Source organism: Cydia splendana, unplaced genomic scaffold (assembly GCF_910591565.1).
Source record: "Cydia splendana unplaced genomic scaffold, ilCydSple1.2 scaffold_80_ctg1, whole genome shotgun sequence".
NCBI classification, from domain to species: Eukaryota; Metazoa; Arthropoda; class Insecta; order Lepidoptera; family Tortricidae; genus Cydia; species Cydia splendana.
Genome location: NW_026946906.1, coordinates 529,636 through 535,314, shown reverse-complemented (window position 1 = coordinate 535,314; position 5,679 = coordinate 529,636). Strand labels below are relative to the sequence as shown.

At 40.1% G+C, this 5,679-nt stretch overlaps 1 long non-coding RNA gene across 1 annotated transcript; it reads left to right on the top strand.

Moving 5' to 3' along the window:
- Positions 1-422: 422 nt before the first annotated feature.
- On the top strand, positions 423-1,171 carry LOC134805907 (uncharacterized). Its single transcript, XR_010146427.1, has 3 exons — positions 423-466; positions 620-761; positions 970-1,171. It is a non-coding gene; the product is annotated as an uncharacterized LOC134805907 (long non-coding RNA).
- Positions 1,172-5,679: the final 4,508 nt, after the last annotated feature.

Below are 5,679 nucleotides of genomic sequence, written 5' to 3'. Positions count from 1 at the left end.
AGCCTTAAATTTATGTTGAAAACATTAGAGAGCCGCGAAGATGCCTTTACAAAAAAAATTACGGCGACTTTGAAGAGACGAATTACTGAAAGGCGTCTACACGTAGTAACCGGGACCTTACTTTATTTAAATAACTTTAAGAACTTTGATGCGCAAAAAACTGATGAAGTATTTAGAAAACCCATCTTTCAGGAGATTAAAGAATTGATCTGCACCATGGCCGCGACATCGACTCCGACTTCTCCTCTTTCCTCGGTGGCTTCCACGAGTGCAATGACAACTGTTAATGGTAATCAACAGAGACAAGACCAACGAGAGCTAAGTTTTAAAGAGCAATTAAATCAGCAGCTGTCTTTGCTCGACCAAAATAATCCAGGAGTTGCCCAGGTTGCCTCACCAGATGCCCCGGATTTCGCTACCCTAATCCACATAGAAATGGCCGTCCACGAGGGCGGAGGAAAAATCGGTAGCATTTTATACAATACAATACAATACAATAATTTATTCATAAAACCAATACAATTTTACACGTCATATTATTCGGTAAGTACATTACTATTCTATATTTATAATACATTATTTTACATAATACATTTCATTATTAAAATTAAGCAAGAAGTGCATACATTATCCTCCGTATACAACCAGCTAATATCAATACCACCAACAAGTGTGGAGTCGGAAAGGGCATTTTCGGCAGCTGGGGTGTTCTGTAACCGTATGAGGACGAGGTTAAGTGACGAATCTCTTGATGCGGTGATGTTTCTTCGTTTTCATTTTTTATCAAAACGTGGAAACAAAATATAAAATTTGTATTTTGCGATCATGTTTACCAACCAATAGATGATTTTGTTATTAAATAGCGTACTTAGCGTAGCAGTGTACGTATTTTGGTTTTATTATATTTTAAAGATTTTTTTATCGGCGTAGCAGTGTACGTATGTATTTTGTTTTTATTATTTATTAAAGATTTTGTTATTGGCGTAGCAGTGTACGCATTCTGTTTTTTTTATTTTTAATAAAAACAACTTAATTTGATTGTTTGTTTCACTTTGCCTTTATGCCACATATTCCTTTCTTAAAATCCGGATTGAATCCGAACTTCGGATTTCGGTCAAACCAAAATCCGAAAATCCGGATTTGAAAAAATGTTCACGGATTTGCAATCGCTAATCCGACCCCGTGATTATCCCATTCGGTATCTGATAATTGAAAATGAATAGAAGTCAACTATCAACTACAGATGACATAGATTGTAGTGAAATATCGCACTCATTCGTGAACTCACAAAACGGATTACTATAACAAACAGCGATCTCACGGTTATATCACAGAACATTCGCAGTATTTACCGAAATTTTGATGATTTTCAATTGACTTTAACGAAACTAAACACCAACGTCAAGGTAATAATTTTAACTGAATGTAGATTAAGCCCAAACAAGCCCATTCCCTGTCTGGAGAATTATACTCACATGGCCACTACTAACAATTTGAACCAAAATAATGGCGTGGTTAGCTATCCTTTGATGAGGTCTTCAAGGCGATCATGAGGCTGAAAAACCACAAGGCCCCATGTATTGACGGACTGCCTGGTGAAATATGGAAATATGGTGGTATAGCGATTAAGAACAGGATCTTTGAGGTCATCCAACTGATCTGGGCGGAGGAGCGTCAGCCTGATGAGTGGAACACTGGAGTCATATGCCCACTTCATAAGAAAGGAGACAGAAAAAGGTGCGCAAACTACAGGGGCATTGCCTTAGTCCCCACGGCATATAAAATTCTGTCGTATGTCCTACTGTCGCGGCTTGAACCCTACGCCGAGAAAACCATAGGGCATTACCAGTGCGGGTTCCGTAGAAACAGGAGCACAGTAGACCAGATATTCCTTCTTAAACAGATAATGGAGAAGAGGTGGGAATATATATACTTGGGGAATAATATAGTGGGAATAATATAGGGTGGGAATAATATAACAAACTACCAAAAGACATTAAAGACGCAAAATCCATGAAAATGTTCAAAAAGGCACTTAAACAATATATTTTTAACACTTACCTTGATTTTTAATTTATAGCTCTGTATAAACCTATAAATTAATATAAATATAAACTTAATACCTATACACATATAAAACAATGATAAATAATGTACAAAATATTATGTTTGTATAAACTATAATGTTAATGTAATTAACCAACCGATCGTAACCGACGGTTAATCACTAGTTACTAGTCTTGTTTAACCAACCCTGTTATAATGCTACTTAGTAGAAGCGCATGCATGTCTCGTTGCTTATATCTACCCGCTTTATTTTTAACAAGTAATACAATAGTTTTAGATAGTTGTATACTTAGTTGTTTAGAATTGGCTTTGTAAATTTTTTGTATAATTATTAATTAGTAATTACCCTCTCCTTAGTTTTATGTTAGTGTAGACATGTATTTCTCAGGAAGTGATTATTCTTGTAATCTTTTGAGAAATAAACATCTTAAACCTAAACCTAAACCTAATATGCCCAGAGCTGTCATATCCTCTTCGTCGATTTTAAGAAGGCATATGACAGTATTGATCGTGAGTCGCTGTACAGCATTCTGCAATCTTTTAAAATACCCAATAAGCTGGTGAGGATGCTGAGAGTCGCTACTTCAACGAGCAGAATGACGGTGAAAACGGGAGTCGGCCTAACAGACCAGTTTGATGTCGGAACGGGTCTCAAGCAAGGGGATGCGCTCTCTCCCATACTTTTCAACTTGGTGCTCGAATATGTCACCAAGAAAGTTATAGCCTCTGGTGGCGGAGTTGAGTTGAACGGTAGCCACCGAATTATTGGGTATGCAGACGACCTAGCCCTCCTGGGAGGAAACGAGACGGATGTCCGTAGGGCTGCTCAGAGCCTAGAGGAAGAGGCAGTGAAAGTTGGCCTACGAATTAGTCAGGAAAAAACTGAGTACCTTCATATGAAGCGATACAGAAATAACTCTATTCGTAGGAAAGATCTCACGATAGGACAAACCTCTTACAAAGGTGTAGAGAAATTCAAATATCTTGGATGTATCGTCACTGACAGCAATCGGAGGGAAGAGGAGATCCAAACCCGAATTCAGAACGCTCTGCGGTGCACAGCTGCTCTTCACAAAGTGTTGGTGTCCAGGCTAATGACCAGAAACACGAAACTCCGTATATACAAGACCATAATCAGACCGATCTTGATGTACGGATGCGAAGCCTGGACCCTAACACAAAAAGAGGAATACGCGCTGCTGGTGGCTGAACGGAGGATCTACCGGAAGATACTGGGACCCACTCGCGGAGAAGATGGCTCGTGGAGGATAAGCAGGAACCAGGAAATCGAAGATCTGGTGGCCGAGCCCAACATAGTAGGAGAAACGAAAGCCTCAAGACTCCGGTGGCTCGGGCACGTGGTCCGTATGGGTGAAGATCGAGCAGTTTGGAGAGCGTACTCAGGCCGTCCGGATGGTCGACGACCGGTTGGGCGTCCTAGGTATCGCTGGAGCGATGAGGTCGTGAAAGATCTAAACGAGCTCGGTGCCGTCGATTGGACAGAAACGGCGCTAGACAGAGAAGCATGGCGTTCCTTAGTATCAGAGGCCAAGATCCACTTCGGATCGCTGCGCCACGGCAGTAGTAGTAGTAGTAGGTTAGCTATGCATGTGGAACTTTAAATGCAGTCGCTAGCGAAATAATACTTAAGCAGGCTTCCTTAAAAGTAAATAACGTCATTATTTTGGGTATCTATCGGTCTCCTTCGAACCTCAACGCCTCAGATTTCATTGACTCACTTTGTACACATTTGGATACAATAAAGTCCTTCAATAATATAGTAATTACTGGCGATATTAATATTAATCTCATACCCCGTCCTCAGGAATCGCCTCAAGAGAGATCAAACAGAAATTATTATTTAAATATGCTCTCTGTGTATGGATTCTTGGCTGGTCATACACTTCCCACCAGAGACGGGAGCTGCTTAGATCATTTTATGTTGAAAACTGCAGTAGACAAATTGACAGCACACAGCATAGTTCTTAACACTTCTATCACGGATCATCTTTTTAACTTTATCCAAAATTCAAACCAATAGAGATATCTTTATTAAAACTAAGCCCATTAACTATACTGTAGCACTTTCATATTTGTCAGAAAAAATCTGGAAAGCCTACTGTCAATTTCAGATCTGTCTGAAATAGCCTTCCACCTAACAAAAAAGCTTAATGAATCCCTAGAAAGTAGCAAATCCGTAAAAACAGTTCCCAGGAAACAGCGATTTCTTAAGCCTTGGATGACCTCCGGAGTACTGAGATGCATTAGAAACCGGAACAAGCTACAACTCAAATCTAGACTAGACCCTGCTAACGAAACTCTAAAAATAACTTTCAGAAGGTACCGGAATTACTGTAGTAACCTTATTAATAACTTAAAGAGGCAACATGACAGAGAACTGCTAGCTCGTGCAGCAAAAAATCCAAAACCATTGTGGACTACCATTAAAAAACGAACTTTCTATAAAACAACTAACAAACATAGTCTAGAGTTGCTGAATTCTAAACCCTCACCTAGCATTGCGGTAAATCATGTGAACGAATTCTTTTCAAATACCGGAAAAATACTCGCAGAACAAATTTTAAGTCTATGCTCTTCAGTCAGGACCTTCACTTCCCTTACCACCCTGACAAATAACCCCACGTCCTTTGTACCTACTGCTAGAATCGGACCCTAGCGAAGTAGACAGCATTCTGATGAGTTTAAAGAGTGATAGTGCCCCTGGATGGGATGGAGTTACCACAACATTTCTAAAGCTAGCGAAGAAAGATGTTGTTCCTATCATTTGCAGACTAGCTAACATGTGTTTTGATACCGGGGTTTTTCCCAAACAGTTAAAACAGGCCGTTGTTACACCTGTACACAAGGCCGGGGCGAGAGACGATGTCAATAACTTTCGACCGATATCCGTCTTGACTGCTGTCTCCAAAATAGTAGAGAAATTGATTAACAACCGGCTTACCAATTACTTTAATAAATATAATATCATATCAGATCGACAATTCGGATTTCGTAAAGGCAGATCTACAGAGGATGCTGTCCTGGCGCTCACCAGGGAAATCACACGTCAAACCGATAGTGGTAATAAATGCCTTGCAGTATTTTTGGATCTTCGTAAGGCCTCCGTGTCAACACCGTTTCTCACTCCGTACTTGTACTAAAACTCGAAAAACTTGGCGTTCGAGGCACTCCACTGGAGTTGTTTAAAAGCTATCTGCAGGAAAGATCGCAAACTGTTAAGATTGGTGACTACAGTAGTTCTGAGTCTCAGATTTCCTTTGGTGTGCCACAGGGGAGCGTTCTCGGGCCCACTTTGTTTCTAGCATACATTAACGATCTTACAAATTTAGACATTAACAGGGGCTGTGTGTTGTCGTATGCAAACGACACAGTAGTGGTTTTCCATGATAAATCTTGGGGAGCTGTGTATAAAACAGCTGAAACAGGCCTACGTAAAATAGCTACATGGCTTACCGCTAACCTCCTTACACTAAATAGCTCAAAAACAACCTATATCTGCTTCACAAAATATAGCAACACACAGCCTCCTGCAGACATTAATTTAAGAGTTCATAGCTGTCCTGAAAACACACCAAACTGCAACTGCACGAT